Genomic DNA, 22030 nt, shown 5'->3' with positions numbered 1-22030 from the left:
TGGTGCTGCAGAGACATGGTCCCCCCAGTGCCTCTTAGGCATCACCAGCCAGCAAACCTCCACTTTCAAGGACACTGTGCAGTTAACTGCTGGAGCCATCACCAAAGACCAAGATTCAATGTAGTGTCCCCCTCCTCTCGCCCCCTTACATTGCCCTCTTCTCCATTCTCTCCTCTGCCCCCCAGCAGGAGCCATCCCTAGGACAGGGCTCTTAAGTGTTAAGTGAGCTGAATCTCTCTTCTTCTCCCCTTTTTATTGCTAGGTTCTCCACTGGGGTCCCCTTCCTCATTATCCCCCTGCCTATCAGCAACCCTACACCGTCCTTCACCTTCCCAAAACCAATTGTTTCCCCTGTCCACCCCAAATCATGCTTCCTCACCCAAGTGCCTGCCTTACCCTTTGCTTTCCCCACTCCATCCCCCATCCCTTACATCCCCTGCCACCCATTCCCACCATTCCGCATCCCAACCCTTCCTGTGTGAAAGGATGTGTGTGGCATGCACGTAAGTAGACGATGCAATTGGACTGAACCAAGGCAACACAGTCGTTGGAGAAGGAAAGCAGGGAATCAGAGTCTTCCCTATCCACCATTACACCTTTGACCTTGTAGCACATTTGGTTGCTCAGTTCCCATACATCTGCTGGTACTGGAGCTAATGTTGGTTCGTCTTTATCCTGACCATGTGGGACCTCTACTTTCCTGGTCAGTTTTGGGGCCATGGGCAGGAGCCATACCTGAACAGTCCTGAATCAATGAAAGTGGGGCCTAACTCCTCCCAGCTGGTACCCCTCTCCCTGCCCACCCTTATCCCCACTCACCTCTTGACCCTAGTGCCCCACCCCCCCTCCCTGTCCACCTCCTGGCTCAGCCCCTCCTGTGGGAAAATATGTTCAGGTGAAGGAACATGCATGTGTTCACATACAACACACAGAAGTGGTGCCAGACTGGTCTGAATCCAGTTGTGGTGGCTGCAGAGAAGGAAGGCCCTGGCTCAGAGTTTTCTCAGCATCCCTTCCCAGCTATGACTTGTAGAGTTTCGGGTTCCTTGTTTTCCCCATGTCCACTGGCATTTATGGGGTTGGAGGTGCAGCCCTTGCCTCCCTCTCTCAACTGGTGTTATGCTTGGCACAGCCACTAGGGGAGCCTGAGGGATCTTCAGCTTCACCATATGACCTTCCTGCTCAATGTGGGCCCAGCTGTGGGAGCTATCTTCAGAGGACCACATAAGGAACATGAGCCCCTCTCCTTCATTCCTTGTTTTGTAATTTCTCCCCTGACCCCTGTGGGAGAAATTTCAGAACAGCCCCAGCCCTGTTTTGAGAAAATTTGGTTCCAACCCCTCTTCTGAGGCTTCTATAACATCTGTTCCACCTCCTCTCTTGGCTGTGGCCTGTTTTCCTGGGGATTATGGGACAAGAGCTGGGGATGCTGCCACAATCAACAACCCACTATAGCTTCAACTGCAACAAGGAGGTTCTGCATATGGACCTCTTCATCCTCACCTGGTACGCTTCCATCTTTCTGGTCTGTTTCTTTCCAAGTGATGGTGCCATCCCACATGCCCTGGTTTCGAGGTAAGTGGACCACATCACCCCTACTTAGAAACTGATCTTGGGAGAAGGGTTGTGCCCCTGTGTATACATTCATACGAACACACAGACATGATGCCAGATTGAACTGGAGATGCTCAACAGGACCAAGAGAAGGGAGGCCAGATCTTGTAGTTTCTCCCCTCCCCAACTTGCTTTCTCCACCATGGTCTGTGTATCCCAAGGTTATAGTACTGGAACTGTGGATGCTACTGTCCTCCTCAACCAACATTCCTTCTGTCCCTGTCTGACATAAGTGGGTGCCCTTCCACTCTACAATTGAGGGAACAAATTGCTGGTAACGGATTTTGTGCATTAATGCATGTGTTTACTGGAATGTATGCAGGTTGTGCCAAAGTCGCGAGGCAGGTGCTACATTAGACCTAGGAGAAGCAAGGCCAGGTCTTGCAGACTGCCCTGAGGTGGAGCCCAGTTAACTGTTCTTCACTTTGTGGACTGCATCTTGCTGGTTCCTCCCAGTAGTCCCAGTTACTCTCATCCCAGATACACCAATTTTGTGGCCCTTCTTCCTCGTTTCTGGGAAATAATCCCCGGGTGGGGTTTTTTGTGTATGTGATTGTAACTGTGCATACCAAAGCTTGAGGTACACACATTTGCCTCTTCGTATTAAATTGTGGTTTCAAAGGAAGGAAGGCCATACGCAGAGTATTTCAGGCTTCGTTTCCAGGCTATAGACTGCATTGCCCTGGGTTATGTGCTTAGAGCCTGCAAAGATTCTGTCCTTCCAAACCAGTGATCCACCTGCTACAGAACATGATGAACTCTTTTTCTTTACTTTTTTTTAATACTGTAGAGATTGTTTACAATTACATGAGAAAGTGTTTACAATTACATGAGGGCACATCCCTTCCAGCATCTGTTATTAGAGTTATTTTTTATATTAATAAGTTTTTTATATTATGAAAAAACCATACAGAAGAGTAACAATGACATTAACAAGGTAATGAGTACATTTCTTATCAAGAAAGAAATGTACATGAGTACATTTCTCATCAAGCATTGTTGCCTCCTCCTTTGTTTTTCTACTACCATCCCTTCCCTCCCATTTCCACAACTATACATCCCTAACCCCTGCCTAAATTGTAAAGTTTATTTTTTAACAGTGTTTTGTACATCTCATTATTACAATGGGTCAAGTTGTATCCCTTATTAAACATTTTGATTTTTTCCCTTCCCCTCCCCAAATTATACCAACATCGAATACAGTGAAATGGGATAGACCGTGGGGGAGGAACATACAAAGCAACAAAAAAACATCACATGGTACCTTATAGGTACGATAGAAAAAATAACATTAAGGGCAAAAAAAAACATCTGTCCCAATCTTGGGGTGCATTTCACTTACTTTCATCTTATCAGATCATAAGAACATAGCTTCTGACATTTTCTACTTGTCCTAGACATATACTAATTATTGCAAATAAGGGAAACCATGGGAACTATGTTTCTGTGGGCCTCGCTTACTTCACTTAACATAATTTTTTTCCAAATCTTGCCCTTTCCTAACAAATTGGGCTATGTCATTCTTCCTGATGGAGGCATACAATTCCATTGTATGTATATACAACATTTTCATGATCCATTCTTCTACTGAGGAGCACCTGGGCTGCTTCTATATCTTGCGTATGTTAAAAATGGTGTGATAAATATCGTTGTGCTGGTAACCTTAGTATGGCTTTGTATGTGATCGTTTGGGTAAATGCCCAAAAGTGGGATTGCTGGGTTATAGGGGAGCTCTACGTGGAGTCTTTTGAGAAGCCTCTATGTTACTTTCCAAAGTGGTTGAACAAGTTTACACTCCCACCAAAAATGCAGTAGGGCTCCCTTCTGGGCACATCCCCTGCAGCATATGTTGTTAGAGTTCTTTTTTGTATTAATAAGTTTTTTATATTGTGAAAATACCGTACAGAGTGGTAACAATGACAAGAGCAAGGTAATGAGTACATTTCATATCAAGCATTGTTGCCTCCTCCTTTGTTTCCCCTCACTATCCCTTTCCTCCATCTCCCTCCCTGGCCCCCCAAAGTTGTAAAGTTCGTTTTTCAACATAACATATTGTACATCTCATTGTTGCAATGGACCCACCTGTATCCCTATTTAAACAATTTTTTTACCCTTCCCCTCCACAAATTATACCAACATCAACTACAGGGAAAACATGGGTTATACCATGGGGGAGGGAAATACAAAGCAAAAAAGAAATCATCTTTTAAATATGTTAGAAATAATAGAAAAAAAAACATTTGAGTCCTTATCTTGGGACTCATTTAGACTAACTTCAACTTGTCAGACTGCTTCTGCTTGTCTCAGACATATTCTACTTATTGTAAGTAAGGGAATCCATGAGACCTATGTTTCTTTGGGTCTGGCTTACTTCACTTAACATAATTTTTTCCAAGTCTTTCCATTTCCTAAAAAATGAGGCAGTATTTTTCTTAATAGGAGAACTGTCTTCAACAACCTTTCCCCCTTCGACCCCAATTTGATTCCAGTTCAGCTGCATTAAAATCTTGAATTCAGAGCAAATCTGGGAAACCCTGGTCACCATGCGGCTCAGCAGGACCACACATTTAGGGCAGTAGGTGAAGTCAGCTACTGTGTGGGAAGCAGGGCTTTTTGGTTTAGTGGATGGTCGCACATCCACTCTCACATAGAACTTGGCGGAGCACAAAGCACTTCCATACTTGCTCAGTCGGGTCCATCCACCCTTTTGTTTGGGGGGGGGTCCGGTCATGGGGCCTGAACTCTGGGCCTGGGCATTGTCCCTCAGTTCTTCAGCTCAAGACTAGCACTCTACCACTTGAGCCACAGTGCCACTTCCGGTTTTTTCTTTTTGCTTATGTGGTGCTGAGGAATCGAACCCAGGGCCTCATGCATGCAAGGCAAGCGCTCTACCACTAAGTCACCTCTACCACTGTGGCACCTTCCCAGCCTCAAAATACTGATGAAATTGATTTTTTTTTCAGTCATGGGGCCTGAACTCTGGGCCTGGGCACTGTCCCTGAGCTCTTCAGCTCAAGGCTAGCACTCTACCACTTGAGCCACAGCACTACTCTACTCCAGTACCCTTGGTTTCTGATTTTTTTCTTCAGTATTGAGTATGGATTCAAATGAAGAATTCAGATGACACCTGACTGCAAAAATGTTTATAAACAAATAAGCCTAGTCTTCTTACATTTTGGCATAAAGCTGTGAACTTCATAACTTTGTAAAACAAGGTATAGAGCAAATACAGAGGAGAATAAAGTATATTTACTAAAAAAAATGGGGCAATTGTTGGTGGGAGTTTAAACTTATTCAATCAGTTTGGAAAATAGTATGGAAGTTCCTCAAAAAACTGCACCTAGAGCTCCCCGGCGACCCAGCAATCCTACTTTTGGGCATTTACCTGAATGATCACAAATAAGACCATACTAAACCTACCAGCACAAGTATGTTTATTGCAACATTATTTACCATAGCTAAGATATGCAACCAACCCAGATGCCCCTCTGTAGATGAATGGATCAAGAAAATGTGGTATATATAAACAATGCAATTCTATGCCTCCGTCAGAGTTTTTCATTATAGCCATTCAAACTGGGGTGAGGTGGAATCTCAATGTTGTTTTCATTTCTTTTATGTCTAGAAAGGTTGAGTATTTCTTCATGTTTCTTTTGGCCATTGTTACTTCCTCTTTAGACAAGTTTCTCTATAAGGCTTTAGCCCACTTATTTATTGGGCAGTTGTTTCTTTGACTATTTTTTGTGGCGCAATTTAATTTTTTGAGCTCCAAGTATATTTTAGATATGAGACCCTTCTCGGTTTTATGGCTAGTGAAGATCTCCCAATACGTGGGCTTCCTATTGATCTTGTTAGCTATGTGCTTTGCCATTTAGAGTCTCTACAGCTGCATGCAATCCCATTTGTGCGACCTTTATTTGATTTGTTGTGTTTCAGGGTCTCTTTAAGAAAATTTTGACCTGTGTCAAGAAGAACTAGGGTTTCTCTTATTCCCTACTTTAATGTTTTTAGTTTGTCTGTTCGGACTCCGAGGCCTTTGATTCATTTGGAGGTGATTCTGTTGCAGGGTGATATATCCAGATATAGCTTTAGTTTTCTACAGGTGATTAACCAATTTTGCCATTTAGTGAAGATGCAGTCTTTCTTCCATTCTATTTTTTTATCTCCCTTATCGAAGATTAGGTGGCTATAGATCTGTGTTTTCATTTCTGAGGTTTAATTCTATTCCATTGATCCACGTAAGTGGTTCTTCTTCCTGCCTGACCTGTAGAAACCCAATTTTAGTGCAGGGGTTGTGAGGTGTGTCTTCGATCTTAATAGAACTTGGCTTTTTATCTCTTGCTGTCACTTACTGAATAATGGATATTAAGTTGTAATATACACAAATTTGTTGTTATTTTCCTATTTCTATTTCCTTTGGGAAATAATTTTCCATTCTTAAAACACTCACTTGTTATTCGTTAAAATTCCATGAGTTGTTTTCTACCTTTGCGTCCCTATTTGTTTTAGGAATTGTTTGCAAAGGATTTAAGTAATGGTGTACTTTGTATTTATTCATATAGATAGCTAGCTATCCTAGTGGCTGTTTATTGCATAATCTAGTATCTGATCTCAAGTTCCCAGGTAGGTTTGGTTCTTTTTTCTCTACTATTAACTTACTGTGTTTCTTCAGCTTTAATATCAGACTGTCTTGATTACTGTGTTTCAGTGTGACAAATTTTCATTTCAGGTGTGATGTGTCCACACTTGTTCTTCCTCATTCTTTGGGTCTTTGATCTTTCAGAATCCCTCCCTTCCTCTATTGTTGGAGACCAAACCCAGGTCTTCTGCGTGGATGGCAAGTGCTCTAGCACTGAGCTACACTCCCACCCAGTTCTTAAGTATTTGAAGCAACAGTCACTGGGTCTAGGTGAGGGTTTTTAAAGTTTCCCTCCAGAACTAGGTTCTCTTTACTTAAGGTCCTTGACTTTGGTCATGGAATAAGAATTTCCACAGAAGTCACCATGGCAAGAAAAGTTGGCATAGCTTTATTGAGTAAGCTAGCAAACAAACAGCAACAGACAGATAGAAGCACACTCAGTATGTGGGTGCTGTCACAGAGAGAAGCATAGAGCTGCTTGACATCAGGGGAGTTTCTTTAATAAAGCAAAGTCTGTCATAAAGTCATGCAGGTAATTGTTTATTTTGCCTTTTTCACTCTTGGTGTTAAACCTTTTGAATTCTTGATTATTTATTTGGTGACTCACTCTTTAGTATATTTCTTCCAGGAGAAAATACATTTTGCCATACAACTGCTGTTTATCCTTAAAATGAGGAATGCAGCCTGTTGTTTCTCAGGGTGTATTTAGAAGCAAAGAAGATGTGCTTGCATGTCTCTAAATGTCTTGTTTCTTTTTGAGTTCCTGTCTGCCATTCCTCAAGGCTTATTTTTCCTAATTGATGGTGCCTCCAATCTATACAAATTGCTGTGTAGACTTATCATAGTATTGGATTCAATGTCTAGATTGTTTTGATGGAAATTAATACCTACTTGATGCTGTGTATTGCTGCTAACAATTGAGCCATGGTTCTCCTTTTAGCTCTACTCAATTATATTTCTAAGTTTTAATTTTATTTACAATGTAAGCTGTATTTTTTGTTACATAGTTCTTAGTGTGCTTTTCTTGGGTTGTTTTGGTATGAACAACACTGGGGATTGAACTCATACCTCTATATGGGAAGAAAGCACTCTACCACCTAAGTCACAATCAGCTATGGCAGATTTTTTGTTTGTTTTTCTTGGTCAGGAGGCTTGAACTCTGGGCCTGGGTGCTATCCCTCAACTCTTCATGTCAAGGCTAGTGCTCTACCACTTTAGCTACTGTGCCACTACTGTTTTCTGCATGGTTGCTTGGAGATAAGACTCTCATGGGCTTTTCCTTCCCAGTCTGGAGTTGAACTGAAATCCTCAGATCTCAGCCTCCTGAGTAGCTAGGATTACATGTATGAGCCACTGCCACCCGGCTGTGGTAGTATTTTTTTTAACAATTGAAATTATTTATTTTTTTCCTAATTTAAATTAATATTTTGAGCCATCTTCCCAGCATTTTTTACCTCTTTTTTCATCCCATGGAATTGTGTATAGGACCTTTATATGTATGTATGTATGTTCATGCTTCTGTGTACATATGTGCCAACACTGAGGCTTGAATTTCTGTAACTTTTTCCAAGCAGGGTGGACACTACACCACTGAAGAAATGAGCCATATCTTCAGGGTTTTTTTGCTGCTTAATTGATGGTAAGCATCACTATTTTGCTATTTTCAAGGATTAGGTTTTGGAGGGCAGTTCAAAGCCAAACTGTGCAGTCTCCTTACCTCTTCCCTCTAATAGACTACTCAGGAAAAGCTGCAAGTGTCACTGTGGCTCTAGGGGTAGAGCACTAGCCTTAATGAAAAGCAACTGATGTACAGTGCCTAGGCCTGAATTTAAACCCTGGGGCCAACGGGTTAAAAAAATAACAAACTCTGAATTGTCTGACCAGTCAAGCTTTAAACCATGATCCTATCTATCTTAGGTCTGAAATAGCTGGGATTACAGGTTTGAGCCTTTAGTAATAGTAATAGTTTTCTATTATTATTATTGACAGATTCTTTAAAAAACACATAATATGACTAACAGTGGCTCGTGTTTATAATCCTTGATATTTTGGAGGGTGAGACAAAAGAACCTCAGTTTGATGTTGGGCCCAATGACAGAATGTCTGAGTCTTATTTCCAACTAACAACCAAAAGTTTGGATGTAGAACTGTGGCCCAGGTTTTAAAGTCATAGCCTTGATCAGATAAAGCTTACGGACAGTGCTCACGCAATGAGTGCAAGTCCCAGGATCAGCACAACAAATTAAAATAAATAGAGCAAAAAATAATGCCAGGTATCACTATGGATAGTTTCCTACTTTTCCTAATAGCCACCACAAAGAAAAATAGACAAACCAACAAATTGTGTATCCACAGGCCGATGAAACTTTGGCTGATATATCTGCACTAATTATATTTTTAAAAAGTCTTATACTCTTTCATTTAGAAAGTTAGCCTAAAAATAATGACTGTTGAAGAGAAATTGTATGTGATTACTACTTCAATACATTTTTTAGTTTTATTAAAAGGAGATGTCACCTATTTATCAACTTTTAAATATATATATATATATATATATATATATATAGCATTATTAAATAAATTTCAACTAAATATTAACTTCACTGTCCTCTAAATTGAAGTGGTGACCTATATTTTATACCAGAGTGAGTTATTTAAACATTAGGGAGATAATTGAGGCAATGAAAAGGGAAGCAGGAATAAATATTCCTTTCAGAGCAACTTGGTTTGAGGCTGACCACCAAGGTAGGTCTTTAAGAGGCCAGGGTTGTTTCTCATTCCTAAGGTGCCTTTCCTTGACCGGTCCTCCTCCCCTTGAGTCTAAACAAAGGAATTGCTTATATGTGTGAGAACAGCAGCAGCTTGATTTAAGGTTTCCTTTAAATCATCTTTCTTATGTTTAAATGCAGGAACTAGAGAAGTCACTGGCTGCCTGAACTCTAACTTTGAAAGAAATTCCAAGTATGAAGTCCAATCTGAGCTGCCACATTGTGGAGGAGGACATGGTGGTGGCAAAGAACAGATAGAACTCTTGCACAGAACATGCACATTCGTCCTCCTGTGTGTAAGTCAATAAGTCTGCCGATAGGAAACTGCAATGTCCAACATTTCAATGTTAGAAAGAAGCTTTAATTTTGTTACAGTTCTTTTTCAGTGGGATCCCTGCTTCTCCACTGTTCCTTTAGATTCTGTAATTTTAGAAGGCAGCAGCATGCTTAACAGAAACAACCCTTCCTTCCACAGCACTGGATGCTGCAAGTCTGTACACATTTATGGAAAGTTTTGAAAATATCAGGGAGGAGAACAATAAGAGGGATGACATTATAATGGGGTTCAGCTATTATTGCTTAGATGGTGACAAGTGTTGTCTGTATGTTGACAAGCCTCTGGCCTTGCTTGAGCAACACTTCATCTGAGCGTAACAGCAGGGGTCATACTGGGCTCCTCTAAATACACATATAATCAATTTCTTTTTAGAAATGGTGGGTTTTGTAATCTATTAGAAGCTATCAGATTAACTGCTTGAACTCAAGAGTGTAGAGGTACTTAGCTGTTCACTGCTACTCAGGATAGTCCAGGTTAGAATGTCCCACAAGATCTTAGTTTTAGCAGCTTTCAACCGTGATGCAGTATCAGGTGATGAAATCAGACAGGAGTTCGGTCTACTTCTTCCACAGTGGAGGTGGTCAGGGTAACTATGTAGATTTTCTCCAGGTGACTGTCAGGCTGTAGCAGCAGCAGTGGCTCCAAAGGACTGTCACACTCGTGTTGGGTTGCAAATTCCTACACAGACTGGTTAAGGATACATTATATAGGCTTGGCAGGCTGTGGCCCCGTTGGTTTTTAATACTGTTTAGATAATAGCCTAGAATAATTTACCAAAGTGACAAACGTTTTACTAATCAGATATTTTGGTAAACAGACACAGAAGACTTAGATGTAATCATCTCTGACAGATGCAGTCTCCACCTTTGCACACCTGTTAACACTATTCTTTATACCTTTTTCTAAAAAGTAATAATAATTATTATTTTATATATTTTGCCTCATTTTTCCAAAATGGACTCTGGACTCTTGTTCTTAAAAGGGGGTTTATGGGCGAAGGTCCATCTTCTGTAAGTTCTTCAAGCTGACATGAGGGGCGTTGATCCTACCTTTCCAGGAACTTATAAGCTTAGCTTATTTTACAAAGAGGCTACTAGGGTAAGATTTCATTAAGAACAATATTTTAACTTTTGACAACTCTACAGACCATTTCTCCAGCTACAGCAGTGTAGCTTGTTTAGCACTCTGGTTTGCAAAAGCATCTTTCTGGATGACTTACGAATGTGATCTCTCATGACCTTACAATGCCTAAGTTATCTGTGCAGGCCTTTAGAAAGATGTCAATAGAAACACACTCAGTTTTATAATCCCCCCATTTTTTTGGGACAGATGAATTTCATGAGGCTGGTGTCAGCTCAGTTAATGCCAATTAGGGCTTTTAGCACATACAGGACTTGGGAATTAAACTATCCCTCACAATTTATAACTTTAGCTCTTTACTACTATCACAGAGGATTGGCAAGTTAATGTCCCTTACAAGGTAGTTAGTCATGGACATTAGGAATGCTTACAAACTATCTTCTCATAACCTCCTGGCTCTGACCAATTTGTGAAGGGCCATGCACAAATGACTCTAGGATATGACATTATTTCTGCCACCCAAGCAGTGGCTTACTGCCTCTCGATGCCCTTCCATTGATTTTGTCCCAGGAGTGTCTTCTCCACACTGAGATAAATCCCACATTGGCATTTCCCTTAGCTGGTTGCTGGACTTGAACGTGGGTCCAGATTGCTGTCCTTCAGCTCTCCAGCTCAAGGCTAGCAGTCTGCCACTTTGAGTCCCAAAGCCACTCTGCTTGCAATTTCAGCACTCTGATGGCTGATTAGAGGTGACAGTCTCGCAGGGATTTTTTTTTGCCTGGGATGGCTTTGAACCTGTGTGCAGATCAATGAATCATATATATATATATATATATATATATATATATAATTGTGAAAATACCGTACAGATCAGTTACAATTACACGAGCAAGAAAATGAGTACATTTCTTATCAAGCATTGTTGCCTCCTTTGTTTCCCCTTCCCATCTCCTCTCCATCCCCCCCACCCCCCACACCAAAGTAGTAAAGTTCATTTGTCGACATAACGATTTGTACATCTCATTGTTGCAATGGGTCCACCTGTATCCCTATTTAAACTAAAAGACCACTTTACTCCAATTAAAAGCAACATGGTTTTCAACATAGAAGTACTTTTAAGCATGCTCTTACCTGGAACTTATTAAGAGCCAGAGTTACAACTGACAAACTTGTAAAATCCTCTGTGCTTTTCTCTGGGCTTGCTGGAAACTGTTAAAAAAACAAACAAACATAAGAGCAAACTGGAATAGCAAAATTATTTTGGTAATCCTAATTTTTCCTTTGTGCACTTTGGGGCAAATGTTCAGAACGATTTTACTTTTAAACTTTATATCCAAAAATCAATTCCTACTTTTTTAAGCCTCTTCTCAATCCCTTTTAATACTTTATACTTTAGTTTTCATTTGCATTTCACAAAGATCCCTTGAAATCTTGAGGCCAAGTGTCATTCATTGTCTCTTGGCTGCTTGATTTAAAACAGATATACAATAAAACTTTTAAACACCAATGATAAATTTTCCCTAATGCAAGAATTACAATCACCATCACTGTACCAAGAAGCTAGACTTAACACCTTTATGACTTGTAAAAACATATCCTAATTGTAGAAGATTATTGAAAGCAATTCACATTATACAAATAAAATTTTAATCCTCTTTATATCACCTCTTTAATTTAATTTTAATACATCCAAGGAGCAGTTTTAGGAATACTAATCAGATCATCACAACACTAATTTTTACCATCATGTTTCCAGTGTCTAGCTACAGGAAAAGGGATAGAACAAAGATGGGCCACTTGGCTCCTCCTATGGAATGAGTACACACCCAATCTGAATCTTTAGGGTTAGATGAACTGTTTGTGCCAGCTTGCCCTCTTTCACCATGCGTGGACTCCTCCCAGGGCCCATCTCACCATTTGTGGACTCCCCCCAAACCTGTCCCACCATGTATGACCAGCTGAACTGCATTTCTGCCTCACCCCTAAAGATAGGTCTTTTGTTGGCTTCTAAGTTTTTCCCCTTTCTTTTCTCTTGGTTCTTGAATGAAATACACAGTTTTAAACAGACAGTACAGGTAACGTCTTTGACAGTGTTAAACTAACTTTATAATTGTATTTCCAATATTTATCCCCAAATTTTAACCAAGGGAACTAAATCTCAACCAGCTAATACATTTTTGTTAAGGCAGATAACTTGATTACAGTGTAAACAGCTTTGTGCATTTTAAAATATTAGATTTCAAAATACTAGATTTTTAATTTTCAAGTTAAATAATCCTTAAAAAGCATTTTATGCTTTTTTTTAAAGATTCTTCAAAATATTTGGTAATATCCAAACCTCAGAACCTTTTGAATTTTAAACTTAAACGTACCCAATTGTTATGATATGCTGACAATTCTTATCTTGAACATGTTCACACACATAAAAAACACACTCACACTGATCTTAAAGTGCGCAAAAATTAACATCATGTACGTACAATTTCTAAAATCTTCAGATAACAAGAATTTAAGACAAGATTTTCCTTTTTTTAAACACCTTTGTTGAGCTTCATTTTCCCAGGGCTTGAATGTTTCCTAAGGCATTTCACCAAATAATCTTTTGAATACCTTTAGTTGGAGGAAGGCTGGGAGGGGGGGTCACCTGAAACTAAACAGGACCAGCTGAATGTCTCTCAACCAGGCTCACAGCAGTTTACACCCTCCCCTCAGGCAACCTCCATAGGGAGAAAATTCAGTCTGAGGCTTGAAGGAGACCAAGCTAGTCCATCAAACTTCCATGCCTCACAGAGGGGGATAAAGCAGGTCTTATTAAGCCTAGCTGGAGGCTGGAACTTTTATTCTCCCAGAGATGTTCAAATAAACAACAAAAACACAAACACAAAAACTAAGAATCCTCATTTAAAACTAGAACCAATTTTAAAACAGGACAAGAGAAGAACCAAAGTCTGAGTTGGGGACTAATTGGCCCCATCTCATCCTTACCAGAACTCTGTGCTGCTCCCACTTAGGAAGCTGAATCCAGAGTCTGCTGAGTGAGCCTGCAACTCGCACCCAGAACTTCCCTACCTCAGAAAACATAGAACAGAAAACACACCAAAGTAAACAAGACAGATAAGTGGCCACAAAGACAAAATCAGATCTCAGTGAATGAGGCAATATCTCACCACCATTCACTCACCAAAGTACTCGAACCCCATTTGCTCACCTCCGGAGGATTTTTCTTTTAGATTCCTGCAAACATTGACCCAGGGGCCTTCTAAGACAGAGGAGAATTCCCTGTCATCTTGGGTCAAGAGAAAGAAGTCCCCTCAGACTGGCAGGTTGTCCCCATGCTCATACCCTCAGCCGAGGCCTGAGGCTGAGATCTAACTGGGGCCACTTGCAGGTGGTCAGAGTCAGTTTCATAATTGACAAAGAAGCAAGTTACAAAAGTAGAACTAGCAGGAATTTTTGTTTGTTTGTTTGTTTTTTGAAATATTTAAAATGAAGTAGGACAAGGTCTAGGGATGTCCCAGGAGTGGACTTACTTTGTCCCATATTTTTCCCATAAAGTAAATCCAATTACAAACATGGCAAGCAAAAGCAAAAGCACAATGAGACACAGACAGAAACGATTATACACAGAATGAGGAGGGATCCCAAAACCAAAAGTTACTTTTTCTCTCAACCTATTTTCTACACAAGCAAGCCCCCATCCAATTAGGACTGCTAAGACTGGTGGAATTGAGGGGTCCAGGAGTCCCTGGACCTCCTTGGCTGGAGGGGACTCTCTTGCTTTCAGACTCATTCAACTTTTGACCTCATTCTGGCGACTTCGTTATCTAGGTCAACTGCGCTTACGTTGAGGATTTTCTCAGAACTTCTCTCCAACAGCTGAGTGCCCACACACTGTCTTCCATGCCTGGGACTTCAATCCCCCTCAGTTTGGAGCAGCTAAGAACTCTATCCTGGATGATCCCCCATTAAATGTAGTAGGAAGACCCCTACTCAGGCAGGCAAACCCACCTAGTCATCCACAGTGACAGAGCCCACCACAACAAACTTGTTAACAAAGATGCAACTCGATTGAGGAAGTTCCTACTGTGACCAGTAAGAGCCACAGCACAGGATCAGGAGCTGATACTGGGACCCCTAGTGACCCCATTCTTTGGTTTTTAAAGGCAAAAACCTATGAGGTTAAGCCTGGTCACCCTCAGTTGACCATTGGGATCATAACACAAACAAAGGATTGTACAGTCATACCAGACCACACACAGGTGGCCAATAGGCAGAGTTTAACATAAGCATGTGCAAAAGGCAGGGTTTATGGTAAGCAAGTGATGTCACCAGTTGGAGCCAGATTACAACCTGTTTTATGGGTTAGTCTTTAACTGGTCAAGGGTGGGTTAGTTTGTTAAGGGGAGGGGGACCAGATGGATTTTCTTCATTCCAGGAAGTAGGCCAACCAAGTCTAAAATCCCTAAAACAAAGGCCTAGATCAAAATGAAATCATACCAGCTTCGGCCTCATCTCAGGGTCCACTTCAATTACTATTTATATAAATGGGGTTTTTAAACAATCCTATTTAAAGGAAATCCACACATTGGGCTGGGAAGGTGGCTCAGTGGTAGAGCACATGCCTTGCATGCATGAGGCCCTGGGTTTGATCCTCAGCACTACATAAGCAGAAAAAAAAAGCTGGAAGTGGTGCTGTGGCTCAAGTGATAGAGTGCTAGCCTTGAGCTGAAGAGCTGAGGGACAGCGCCCAGGCCCAGAGTTCAGGCCCCACGACTGGAACCTCCAAAAAAATAAAGCCACTTGTTGACATTCACTGTAAGTGAGTTCATGACAGACAAGGCTAGGCATTATGATATACAGCAAGGACCGCACTGCAGGATATAAAGTGCTCAGGATAGTACCATTCAATTGAGAAGTAGTAGACAAGCTCTGGCACTCCCGTTGCACTGCTAGCAATGGGAAGGCTTAAACCTCTTCCTCCACCAAGTCTTCTTCAAATTCCCCTTCTTCACCAGTAGTGGAATCTTGTCACTGCTGGTACTCAGACACTAGGTCATTTATATTTCTCTCATCCTCAGTGAACTCCATCCCATCCAGGACTCTTCTGAGCAAATACTGCTATTCTTTTAGATACAATTTGGTGAAATAAAGGGAATATTTTCAATGTTTCTGGGACCCTAAAAATCACACAGGTTGTAAAGTAAGGAGGAAGATACATTTTAACCCAACTAAGTACTTCTAGAAATGAAAAACAAACCCTGCCTCAATACTGGAAATGTAGTTACTTTCACAGGAGGGACAGGATCACAATGACGTCAGAGGGAAGCTAAGCTGCAAGCACTTGTCTGAACCTTGCTCACACGTTGTTGTGTTTTCATTTCTGGTGTCCTGAAGTGGTTCCCTGTTATTGCCAGGCCTTTGAAATGATCAGAAGCCCTGAAACCTTGCTGGAGGTTATCTCTGCTGGCTGTTCTTTCCCTTCAGAGGCTGCTCTGTCATGGAGGGCTTGCAGAGTGGCACTGATCTGAGTTGTTTGAGTGGCCAGGTGCATGACTCCCATGGACTGGAATAGGTGGGTTATGTGTGGATGATATCTAGATGGATAAATGCTCTGTCTAGCAAAGGGAACTGGGGTGCCTTGATGTTAGGACCCATGGACCATTATGACATGCCAAATATGAAGTTGTATGCCCTAAAGCTCTGGGCAGAGTCTAAGGTTCCAGGCTCTAGGTCCACCATGATGTCCCTAGGAACTTATTTGTTGCCTGTGGGAACAAGAGTTGACTTATACCTATATTTGACAAGGAACTTAGGGGAAGAGCTTATGATTCTAAGTGGCTCTCAGCATTTATTACAGAAATTACAGCATTTGGGACATGGAAAAACAAAAGAAATCTTGAGCATGAATCAACATGCAAAAGGTTTCAGCAACTTTAACATTTGTAGTTGTCTATTTCCATGAATATTCATTCCTTTGTTTGGGCATGGTGGCCAAATTCTCAGCTACTCAGGAGGCAAAGATGAGCATCAGGGTTTGAGCCTTACAGGGCAAAAGAAATATGAGAACCACTTTTTTTTGGTTGGTCATTTGGCTGAACTCTGGGCCTGGGCATTGTCCCTTAGATCTTCAGCTCAAAACTAGCACTCTATCGCTTGAGCCACAGCCCCACTTACAAGTTTTTTTCAGTGATTTATTGGAGATAAGAGTCTCAGGGACTTTCCTGTCCAGGCTGGCTTTGAACCCTGATCCTCAGTTCTCAGCCTCCTGAGTAGCTAGCATTATAGGCATGAGTCACCAGCGCCTATAAGCAAGAAACTTTTTTTTTTGTTGTTGTTGTTGTTAATTTTATTTTATTGTAAATGTGCTGCATTTAGGAGTTACAGTTACATGAGTAAGGAAATTACATTTCTTCTCAAAAATTGTTACCCCTCCCTTTGTTGTTATCCCACTATCCTTTCCCTTCCCCAATTAGCTTTCTCAAGAAAATGAGACAGGTGCCAGGCAACAGTGTCTCATGACTGTAATCCTAGCTACTCTGGAGGCTGAGATCAGAGGATCGCTGTTCTAAGCCAGCCCGGGCAGAAAAAACCATGAGACTCTTATCTCCAATAAACTAACAGAAAACCAGAAATGGCACTGTGGCTCAAGTGGTAGAGCTGCTTGCCTTGAGCTGAAGAGTTGAGGGACAATGCCTAGGCCCAGAGTTCAAGCCCCATGTCCGACAAAAATAAAAGAGCCAAGTGTGGCTATTCAGCAAGTAGATATAGGGGGAATTCAAGTATAAGTCTTTCCTGGGGAAAAATATACACAATATATATTTTTTGTCTTATAATGTTACAATAATGGTTATCAAATAGCACATATCCCTGTATTCAAATACTCAGAAAAAACTTGGGCAATTACTTGCAATTAGCCATTTAACCTGAGTTGGCCAAAGGAACATCAGTTAAAATGATAAAATACCAGTTTGAAAATGCCCCCTTTTCTAAACATTCACATAAAGAAAACTGGCCATCTTGCTGGATATACAGGATCTAATAAAGACACAATCTAAAATATTGTTCATAGGAGTGACACAATCCCACACAACCATTTTCAACCAAGGAACTAGAAGATTGAATCTTAGACATTACTTAAACAATATTTACACAAAATATCAAGGTGAGAACATCCCAAAATGTAGATCCACAAATCAAATAAATTAAATAGCTTTATCCTTTTGTTTGAACTTGTTTATTGGTTTATTACACACGAAAGCCAAGTTTCCATGATTCTGTTTTTATACCCTAATGTAGAATGGAAACTCTTAATATAAAATTAAATGAACTTTACATTGACTGTTACAAAAATTCAAAATCTAATCTGTAGACTTCAGTTAGGCTGTCTGTATTAGGAAATACAATATTAATCATTTAAAACAATGTTTACACATTAGTTTTTCTACATCAGAAGAATGCTTTCTTACTTTAAAACCTTAAAAAAAATTATTGTTGGCTAAGTATTCATAGTCAAAATGCTCAAGACCAGAAGTGTTATAGATTTCAGGGTGAGACAATTAGTTTATACTTTGTAATTTGGACTATTCTCATGCATATTAGTGACTGAACATCCCTCTTTAAAATTTTAAAATTGGGGGTGGGAAGGTGGCTGAGTGTGGCTGGTGGCCTTGCATGCATGAGGCCTTGCGTTCGATTCCTCACCACCACATAAGCAAAAAGTAAAAAACCACAAGTGGTGCTGTGGTCCAAGTGGTAAAGCAATAGCCTTGAGCTGGAGAGCTCAGGGACAGCATCCAGGCCCAGAGTTCAGGCCCCACATCCGGACCCCCCAAAAATTTTAAATTTTGAATTAAAATATTTTTTTAGAAATGCAATCTGTGTTTTAAAGAGGGCAATGTAACTGGACTCTGGTTGCTGAAGCATGTAATTCTAGCTACTCAAAGGTCTGAGAATTTAGGATCACAAATTGAAGTCAGCTGGGGCAGGAAAGTCTGGGAGACTCTCATCTCCAAGAAATTAGCCAAAATAGTTGGTAGTGGAGATGTGACTTAAATGGTAGAACATTAGCCTTTAGCAAAAGAAGCTCATGGTCAGTGCCAAGATCTTCAGCTTAGAAGGATGACTTGCACACAATAAAATGGCATTGGGTTGTATTTGTTTTTTTTACAATTTTTTTATTTTGAAAATACCATACAGAGGGGTTAAAACTACATGAACAAGGTAATGAATACATTTCTTATTGAGCATTGTTGCCTTCTACTTTGTTCCCCTTCTACCCCTTCATATTCCTTCCCCCCAAACGCCAAAGCTGTAAAGTTCGTTTTCTACATAACGTCTTGAACATCTCATTGTTGGAATGGTTCCACCTGCATACCTTTTTGAACAGTTTGATTTTTCCCTTCCCGTCCAAAAATTATACCAACATCACATCCAATGAAAACAGGGTTATACCATGGGGGAGATACATACAAAGCAACAGAGAAATCTTCTTATAAATATGTTAGAAACAATACCAAGAAATAAAAACATTTGAGTCCTTATCGTGGATTGTATTTAAATTCCCAAGAGTATACTCAAAAATTAAGATATCTGGTTGAGTGGCTCAGGAGGGTACAGCACTTGACTTACAAGATGAAGGTCCCAAATTCAAATTACAATACTACCCTTAGAAAGGCACCAACTCCTTCCTTGTCATTAGTTTCCTTAGGGAATTATTGTGCCATGGTATGGGAAGCCAGATGGGAGACAATCACCAGCTGCCTCATTGTAATATACCTTGATTCTCTGCAGCTGTAAGCTGCTGTCTCCATAGTAGTTTCCAGTGCAGTCAATGCTGTGCTCATCATTTAGTATTTCCTAAAACTGAGATGGAAAGAGAAGTGTATTATGGCCTAGGACGTTAACTGCCCGGACAATGCATTTTAATGTAACTATAAGAAACGCATGTCCTGTTGACACCAATATATTTGTAAAAAATGATTACATTTTCTAAATTAAAAAAGCACAGAAATTGGTGGTATTTTAGTTTTGTTAATCTCTGTGATCTGGCTGAATAAAAGACCTCTAGATTCTTCTATGAGTATTCCATCTTATATGACACCATATTCTGTTTAGATTCTATGATGAGAACGTGGACTTATATGGAGATGATATTGCCGAAGCTGTATCTTTTTTTTTAAATTTATTTTATTTTATTTTTTTTTGTGAACATACTGTACAGAGGGGTTACAATTACATGGGCAGGATAATGAGTACATTTCTTATGAAGCATTGCAGCCTCCTCCTTTGTTTACCCTTCACGTCCCTTCCCAGCCCACCCCCAAGCATCTCCCCCCCCCCCGCACCAACGTTGTAAAGCTCGTTTTCGACATTACAACTTGTACTTCTCATTGTTGTAACAGGTCCACCTGTATCCTTAAACGACATATTTTTCCCCATCTCCTACGCAAATTATATTGACATCAAATATTGTGTAAGCAGGGGTTATACTGTGGGGGAGGGACATACAAAGAAACAAAGAGATAATCTTATAAATGCATTAGAAACAAATGAATGAAAGAAAAAAGCATTAAAATACATATCTAAGGGTTCATTTTCCTCACATCACTTTATCTGACCTTTTCAGCTTGACTCATACATATACTAGATATTGCAAGTAAGGGAAACCATGGGACCTATGTTTCTTTGGGCCTGGGTTACTTCACTTAATATAATTTTTTCCAAGTTTTTCCATTTCCTAACAAATGGGGCAATGTCATTCTTTCCGATGGAGGCATAGAATTATATTGTGTACATATACCACATTTTCTTGATCCATTCATCTACTGAGGGTCATCTGGGCTGGTTCCATATCTTAGCTATGGTAAATAATGCTGCAGTAAACATAGTTGTGCTGGTAGCTTTAGTGTGGTCTTGTTTGTAAACATTTGGGTAAATGCCCAAAAGTGGGATTGCTGGGTCATAGGGCAGCTCTATGTGAAGTCTTTTGAGGAACCTCCATACTGCTTTCCAAAGTGGTTGAAAATGTTTACACTCCCACCAACAATGCAGTAAGGTTCCCTTCTGTCCACATCCCTTCCAGCATCTGTTGTTGTTAGAGTTCTTGATTTTTGCCATTCTAACTGGAGTGAGGTGGTATCTCAATGTTTTTCATTTGCATTTCTTTTATGGCTAGGGATGTTGAGCATTTCTTCATGTGTCTATTGGCCATCCGCCAAAGCAGTATCTTGAAGACTCAGCTAGAGGGGTCTCCAGAACTCCAAGGGCCCTCAGAGCATACACCAACAACCACTGATTTAGAGATCACCCAACTTAACGGAGCTGAAATGAGGCATGAGAACTCAGAGAAATTTCCATTAAGATGGAAGAACTGTTCTCAATTATTTGACACTCATCAGTTGGCAGAAAGGGAATCCTCCGTATCTGTCAGCTCAAAGACACTGAATTCCTTTCATTCAAACCAGACCCAAAATGCATTATTCTCTTCCCAGGTTACTAAGTACAATGACTTGAATCTCAGGTAAGACTAAGTCATGCAAAGGATTTGAAACTACCCCAGCCTTATTTAAAAACCACACCCACCCGGGCCACACAAATTAGGGAAATTGGGGAAGCTATCTGGGGGACTTTATTTGCAGAAGGTTAGGGACCACTATGGAGCCCCACCTACCTCAGCCTAGCCAAGACCACCACTTTTTCCACCCTCCAACCCTGTCCTCTTCCTCCTCCTCCCCCTATATTTGAGACTAGGATCCTAGGCCAATGCCATGCTCATCTTTGCGCCAATCTGGTTGCCACTCTGGCCTGCCTATATGTACACAATCTTCCTCATTGTGCAAGGCTATAGAAAAGTTGGATGTGTGTCCTCAGCAGTGTTACGCACAGAGGAAAACAGGTAGCATTGGGGAGCAGGAATCTGACACAGCCAACTCAGATCCCCATTTATACCTCTGGTGGTGGGGTGGACTTGATAGGCAGAGCCAGCAGGTGCTCCAACTCAGTCTCCCTACTGCTGAGTAATCAGAGGGCACTACAAGTTGCCACCTAGCCCTGGCATCCAGCTGCCAGCTGCAAGTTCATTATCATTGCTGTCACTCTATTTGGAACCTCTTGTCACACTGCCATCCACCTCCCACCGTGATTCACAAGAGAGGCTGAACCCTGGAATCTAGGAAGCAAGAGGATAGGTTTCTTCTACACAAATTATTTGTGTGCCAGAAGCAAAGAACAAGCCTAACTTCCATTTCCTATTGGAGGGCCTAGAACTGAAGGGGCATTATTCAGCTGTGATAAAAAAGAATAAGCACAAACTGTTGGATTCCGTGACTGATCCACTTTCCATTCTGGGAAGTCAGGGGCTTAGGGCCCTGCCTTCATACTCAGGTTTTCTTTTTCTTTTCTCTTAAAAGTAGCTTGCTTTAGCTGATTCAAAACTTTGGCAAAGTAGCAGGGTATAAAATTAACTCCCCAAAATCAATGGCTTGTCTTTATGCCAACAATGAGAAAAGTGTGGCTGAAATTAGGAAATCAACTCCATTTGTAATAACCCCCTCAAAAATAAAATACCTATGAATTAACTTAACAAAAGTAGTG

General features: G+C 40.8%; 1 pseudogene; it reads left to right on the top strand.

The window, feature by feature from the left end:
- Positions 1-1408: 1408 nt before the first annotated feature.
- LOC138811430 (myelin protein zero-like protein 3 pseudogene) overlaps positions 1409-22030 on the top strand; it is a 35070-nt pseudogene continuing 14448 nt past the window's right edge.

This window comes from Dipodomys merriami, unplaced genomic scaffold (genome assembly GCF_024711535.1).
Source record: "Dipodomys merriami isolate MVZ:Mamm:240054 unplaced genomic scaffold, mDipMer1.0.p SCAF_527, whole genome shotgun sequence".
Classification (NCBI taxonomy): domain Eukaryota; kingdom Metazoa; phylum Chordata; class Mammalia; order Rodentia; family Heteromyidae; genus Dipodomys; species Dipodomys merriami.
Note: the sequence above shows the minus strand (reverse complement) of the source record. Positions and strands in the feature narration are given on the sequence as shown.